The following is a 7571-nucleotide window of genomic DNA, read 5'->3' on the forward strand; positions in this document are numbered from 1 at the left end:
GGGGTGACCTTATAGAGGTTTACAAGATCATGAGGGGCATGGATAGGATAAATAGACAAAGTCTTTTCTCTGGAGCGGGGGAGTCCTGAACAAGAGGTTTATGGTAAGAAGGTAAAGATTTAAAAGGGCTATAAGGGGCAAGTTTTTCACACAATAGGTTTTGAATGAGCTGCCAGAGGAAGTGGTGGAGGCTGGTATAATTGCAACATTTAAAAGGCATCTAGATGTGTATATGAATAGGAAGGGTTTGGAGGGATATGGGACAAGTCCTGGCAAATGGGACTAGCTTAGGTCAGGGTTCAGTGTTGGGCCTGCAACTGTTCACATTATATATTAATGATCTAGATGAAAGGACTGGGGGCATTCTAGCGAAGTTTGCTGATGATACGAAGTTAGGTGGACAGGCAGGTAGTACTGAGGAAGTGGGGAGGTTGCAGAAGGATCTAGACAGTTTGGGAGAGTGGTCCAGGAAATGGCTGATGGAATTCAATGTGAGCAAATGCGAGGTCTTGCACTATGGAAAAAAGAATAAAAGCATAGACTACTTCCTAAACGGTGAGAAAATTCGGAAAGCCAAGGTACAAAGGGATCTGGGAGTGCTATTCTCTGAAGGTAAACATGCAGGTTGAGTCCGTGATTAAGAAAGCGAATGCAATGTTGTCATTTATCTCAAGAGGGTTGGAATATAAAAGCACCATTGTGCTACTGAGACTTTATAAAGCTCTGGTTAGGCCCCATTTGGTGTCCAGTTTTGGTCCCCACACCTCAGGAAGGACATACTGGCACTGGAGCGTGTCCAGCGGGGATTCACACGGATGATCCCTGGAATGGTTGGTTTAACATACGAGGAACGGCTGAGGATCCTGGGATTGTATTCATTGGAGTTTAGAAGATTAAGGGGAGATTTAATAGAAACTTACAAGATAATACATGGCTTGGAAAGGGTGGACAGTAGGAAATTGTTTCCATTAGGCGAGGAGACTAGGACCCGTGGACACAGCTTTAGAATTAGAGGGGGTCAATTCAGAACAGAAATGCGGAGACATTTCTTCAGCCAGAGAGTGGTGGGCCTGTGGAATTCATTGCCGCAGAGTGCAGTGGAGGCTGGGACGCTAAATATCTTCAAGGCAGAGATTGATAAATTCTTGATGTCACAAGGAATTAAGGGCTACAGGGAGAATTCGGGTAAGTGGAGTTGAAATGCCCATCAGCCATGATTGAATGGCAGAGTGGACTCGATGGGCCGAATGGCCTTACTTCCACTCCTATGTCTTATGATATCTGGTTGGCATGGACGAGTTGGACCGAAGGGTCTGTTTCTGTGCTGTACATCTCTATGACTCTATTTGGCTGTTGTTTCTGTCTTTAAATATAATCAACCCTGCTGCATATTTAAATTTCCATTATTTTTCTTTATATTCAGTCCCAGAGATATTTTCTGCTGCTTCTCACAGTTTGGATTTATCATGCACAACTGCCACAGTAAACAGTATGGAAACAGAAGTAGATTCAGCTCCTTATGATGTACCATATCAATGTGGAGGACTGTATACCGAGGAAGTCAATCCAGGTGTTCCCCAACAGGAAACCCTAGATGAATCAGGACATACAGAACCTGTTAAAAACCAGGCGTGAGGCCTTCAGATCAGGAGACCCACTCAAATATAAGGAATCCAAGCATGACCATTGCAGAGCCATTAAGACAGCAAGGACCAATACTGATCCAAACTAGAGACCCAGACTGACACCCGGTGACTATGGCAAGGACTGAATAACATCACAGGTTCTAAAAAGAGACAGTGCAAGATAGCAGATGATGACAAATCCCTCCCAGATCGTCTCAACGCCTTCTATGCTCGCTTTGAGCAGAGAGGTAACATCTATTCCGACAAGTCCAGATGAACCTATTCCAACAGTCACTGCATCAGAGGTCAGATCAGTTTTCCTTTATGTGAATCCAAGGGAAGCAATGGGACCACTCAGAGCATGTGCAGATCAACTGGCAGAGGTCTTTTCAGACATCTTCAACCTCTCCCTGCAGCAGGCCACTGTCCCTGTCTGTTTCAAGAGGGCCAACATCATCTCAGTGCCTAAGAAGGCTCATGCAGCATGACTAATTTGTTACAGTGGCCTTAACTTCAGTGGTCATAAAGTGCTTTGAAAGGCTGGTCATGGCATTTATCAACTCCAGTCTCCCCACTCCTCTTGATCCACTCCAATTTGTCTGTCGGACCAACCGATCCACGTCAGATGCCATATCACTTGCCCTTCACTCCTCCCTAGAACATCTTGACACCAAGAACAGCTACAGTTCAGCCTTCAACACGATTATCCCTTGAGACTGATTATTAAGCTTAGTGATCTCAGACTAAGCCCCACTCTCTGCAACTGGATCCTCAGTTTCCAGAAGATTGGGGACAATATTTCATCCTAACTCTCAACACTGGATTCCCCCCAGGGGTGTGTACTCAGCCCCTTACTGTACTCACTGTATACCCATGACTGCGTCACCAAATACCAGACTAATGCCATTTACAAGTTTGCTGATGACACCACCATGGTCAGTCGAATCTCAGATGACAACGAAACAGACTACAGATGGGAGGTGGAAGATCTGGAAAAATGGTGCCCTGAGAACAACCTCGCTCTCAATGCCGGCAAAACCAAGGAACTCATTATTGACTTTCGGCGGGATGTTACTCATGTCCCCCTACATATTAACATCACAGAGGTGGAATGAGTGGAGATTGTCAAGCTCCTGGGAGTGGTCATCAACAACTAGCTGTCTTGGACTCTTCATTTGGACGCACTGGTTACAAAGGCCCAACAACGTCTCTTCTTCCTCAGGCAGCTGAGAAAATTTGGCATGACAGCAATTACCTTTGCCAACCTTTATAGGTGTGCCATCGAGAGCATTCTGTCTGGATGTATCACTACCTGGTATGGCAACTGGATCATTATAGGGAGATGGTTGTAGAGAGTAGTGAACTCGGCCCAGACAATCACAAAGGCCAACCTCCCATCTATAGAATCATCTACCAGGTCCGCTGTTAAGGAAAGGCCACTAGCATTCTCAAAGACCCATCACACCCTGGCAATGTTTTTCTACAGCCTCTACCATCTGGGAGAAGGTACAGAAGCCTGAACACACACAGCAACCGGTTTCTGTAACAGTTTCTACCCAACTGTTATTCGAATACTGAATGGACGCACAAACTCTTAACATTTGCCTGTCCCTGTGTTTTTGTTTTTGCTGTTGTTTATCTATTATTTGCTATCTATGCTACTTAACTCTGGGATCTGCTTGTATTGCTCGCAAGACAAAGCTTTTCACTGTGCCTTGGTATACATGACAATAAACTCAATTCAATTCAATTCAATTCACCATGGTTGATCTGTAACACATTGTTGCCTTTCCTGCTCCTCTGATACTGTCTGGCCTGCTGTGTTTTTCCAGCTCCACATTTTATCGACACACCACCAGTAATGGTGTTACACTTTGCTTCCAGAATCACAGACTTGTTACATGTAGAAAGATGTAATTTGGCCCATCTTATTTATATGAGGCGGCGTGGTAGCTCAGTGGTTAGCACTGCTGCCTCACAGTGCCAGGGACCCAAGTTTAATTCCAGGCTTGGGCTGTCCGTGTGGAGTTTGCATTCTACCCGGGTTTCCTCCCACAGTCCAAAGATGTGCAGGTCAGGTGAATTGGCCATGCTAAATTGCCCTTCGTGTTATGTGCATTTGTCAGAGGGAAATGGGTCTGGGTGGGTGACTTTTCGGAGGGTCAGTGTTAGCTTGTTGGGCCAAAGGGCCTGTTTCTACACTGTAGGGAATCTAATCTAAAAAAAATGGTGGAAGCAGGTACAGTTACAATGTTTGAAAGACTTCCCTTCCCATCACCCGACTTCCTTCCCAGCCCCTCCCCCTCCCTTCGAGTGCTCTCTGCCACCAACCAGATTCATTCCTCCCATTGACCAACCAGGTCATACCCTCTATCTATCTTTGTCTCTCCCCACTTCACCACTCTGCCCCGACTACCCACTTTATCTGCAGCTCCCCCTAAACCCACCTCCAGTCCTGAAGAAAAATTACATGTGAAACGTCAACTTCTCCACTTCCTGATGCTGCCTGGCTTGCTGAGATATTTGTATCCTCGATTGCCACAGGAGAGCTGCTGGAAGACTAGAGGTTGGCTGATTTGTCAATATTTAAGAATAAAGTAAGGAAAAGCCAGTGAACTATAGACTGGTTAGCCTGACATTGGTGCGAGGGAAGTTGTTGGAGGGAATCCTGAGGGACAGGATTTAGATGTATTTTTATAGGTAAGGACTTGATTAGGGATAAAAAATGAGGTCTGCAGATGCTGGAGATCACAGCTGAAAATGTGTTGCTGGTTAAAGCACAGCAGGTTAGGCAGCATCCAAGGAACAGGAAATTCGACGTTTTGGGCATAAGCCCTTCATCAGGAAAAGATGAAGGGCTTATGCCCGAAACGTCGAATTTCCTATTCCTTGGATGCTGCCTAACCTGCTTGATTAGGGATAGTCAATGTGGCTTTGTGCATGGGAAATTGTGTCTCATGAACTTAACTAAGTTTTTTTGAAGAAGTAACAAAAATGATTGATGAGGGCAGAGCAGTGGATGTAATTTATGTGGACTTCAGAAAGGCATTCAACAAGGTTCCTCATGGCAGATTGGTTAGCAAGATTAGATCACACGGAATAGAGGGAGTAATAGTTATTTCAATATAGAACTGGCTTGAGGATAGAAGACAGAGGGTGGTGGTGGAGGATTGCCTTTCAGACTGGAGGCCTGTGACCAATGGAGTGTCACAAGGATCGATGCTGGGTAATTGCTGTTAGTCATTTATAGAAATGATTTGGAGGTGAACATTGGAGGTGTAATGGAAAATTATCCATTTACTGTGAAATTTGAAAGAGAACGATTTTCTAAAATGTAATGGTGTGCTGAGCTTTGTAAACAATACTTTGATGAGGTTTGCAGCCAGCTTGTCTCTGCTTGAATTTTGTAAATGTTCAACTCGACCTTGCGACAGTCTAACTCAGCAAAAGCTGAAGAACTATTATGTCCAAGACCAGGGGATGAGAGAATCACAACTTGAGTTTTCCCAGTCTTTGCCCTTGAGAGCGTGATAAGAAACAATATAAGGCAAGTATCTGAACAACCCCTTACATTGAGGCATCTAGCTGAATGTACTGGGTCAATTCTGCATAATTTAAATAAAGCTCCTTTCTTTGCTCTTGCTAACTGTTGAATCAAGTCGATTTAATTTCCACGACATAAGGTTGCAGATAATACCAACATTGGCGGTGTAGTGGTCAGCGAAGACTTCAGGACTTATACACTGATGGCAAGGTTCTGGGGAATGTTGCTGAACAAAGAGACCATGGAGTACAGGTTCATAGTTCCTTGAAAGTGGAGTCAAAGGTAGATGGGATAGTGAAGAAGGTGTTTGACGTGCTTGCTTTTATTGATCAATGCATTGAATAGAGGAGTTAGGAGATAATGTTGCAGTTGTACAGGACATTGGTTAAGCCACTTTTAGAATACTGTGTTCAATTCTGGTCTCCCTCCCATAGGAAGGATATTGTGAAACTTGAAAGGGTTCAGAAAAGATTTACAAGGATGTTGCCAGGGTTGGAGGGTTTCAGCTATAGGGAGAAGCTGAACAGGCTGGGGCTGTTTTCCCTGGAGCGTCGGAGGCTGATTTTATAAAAGTTTATGAAATCACGAGGAGCATGGGTAGGATAAATAGACAAAGTCCTTTCCCTATGGTGGGGAATCCAAAACGAGAAAGTGTAGGTTTACGGTGAGAGGGGCCAGATTTAAAAGGGACCTAAGGAGCAACATATTCATGCAGAGGAAAGTGTGTACTACAGACCTCTCCCAAGAGTCAGCAGGAAATTAATAAACAAATTTTTAGGAGATCTTAGGGATATGTAAGAATAACAGAGTAGAGGATTTTAACTTACAACATAGACTTTCGACTGCCACAGTGTTAAGGGTTTAGATGAAGAAGAATTGTTAGGTGTGTACAAGAAAGTTTTCTGATTTCAGTCGGTGTTTGTACCTTCAAGAGAAGGTGTAAAATGAAACCTATTCATGGAAAATAAGGCAGGAAAAGTGACTGAGGTGGCAGTGGGGGAACACTTTGGGGCAGTGACCATAATTTTATTAGTTTTAAAATAGTGATGGAAAAAGATAGACTGGAGAAGGCAGTGTTACAGGCAGAGCTGTTGTTGATAAGTAGCAGCCTGACTGAGGTATCCATCCCACAGTGGGTTCCATCGACTGAGCTGGCCTCATTCACCAGCAACACTGTATAGCTGCTGAACTTCAGTTTTTTTTAGTTCACTTGTGAAATGCGGACCTTGCTGTTTGACAAGCATTTTTCTTGTCAGACTCCAGTTACCCTTAAGAAGGTAGTAGTGAGTTGAACCTTTGCAGTTCATATGCTGTAGGGTTGACCCACAATGCCACTGGAAGGGAACTCCAGGTCTTTGACCCAGTTACAATGAAGGAATGGTGATATATTTCTAAGTCAGGCAGTGTTTGGCATAGAGGGAACTTGCAGGTGATGGTATTCCCATTTATCAGCTGCCCTTGTCCTTCCAAATGGAAGTGGTTTAAAATGTGCTGATTAAGGTAAGAATCTTTGGTGAATTTCTGCAGTAGATAGTACACAGCATCAGTGGTGGTGGAGGGAGTGAATGATTGTGGATGTGGTGACAATCAAGTGGGCTGCTTTGTCCCAGATGGTGTCAAGCTTCTTGTGTATTGTTGGAGCTGCACCCATCCAGGCAAATGGGGAGCATTTCAGCACATTCCTGACTTGTGCCTTATAGATGGTGGACAGGCAGAGTTGAGTTATTCACCACAGTATTCCTAGCCCCTGGCTGCTCTTGAAGCCACTGTTTTTTTGGGATAAGTTCAATTGAGTTTCTGGTCAATAGTATCAAAGGATGTTGATAGTCAGGGATTGTGAGACAGTGGTTAAACTCTCTCTTATTGTCTTAGCATTTGTGTGGCACAACTGTTACTTGCCACTTGTCAGCCCAAGCCTGGACCTTGTTGCATTTGAGCACTGATTGGTTCAGTATCAGAGAAGTTACAGATGGTGTTAAACATTGTGCACATTGGCAGACATCCCCACCTCTGACCTTATGATAGAGGGAAAGTCTTTGATGAAACAGCTAAATGGCTAAGCCTGGAACTTTACTCTGAGGAAAATCTGCAGAGATGTCCTAGAGCTGAGATGACTAACTTCCAACAACCAGAACGATCTTCCTCAGTGCCAGGTATGACTCCAAGCAGTAGTTTGCCCTGATACCCATTGATTCCAGCTTTGCTTGATGTCAGGGTCTGTCACTCTCACCTGACCTCTGGAATTCAGCTCTTTTGACCAGATATGAACCAAGACTGTAATGAGGTGAGAATCGGAGTAGCCCTGACAGAACCCAAACTGGCATTAGTGAGCAGCTTATTGCTTAGCAGGCGCTGCTTGATAGCACTGTCAATGACACCTTCCAATACTCTTACTACTTGAG

The sequence above is a fragment of the Hemiscyllium ocellatum genome, chromosome 3 (assembly GCF_020745735.1).
Source record: "Hemiscyllium ocellatum isolate sHemOce1 chromosome 3, sHemOce1.pat.X.cur, whole genome shotgun sequence".
Lineage (NCBI taxonomy): Eukaryota > Metazoa > Chordata > Chondrichthyes > Orectolobiformes > Hemiscylliidae > Hemiscyllium > Hemiscyllium ocellatum.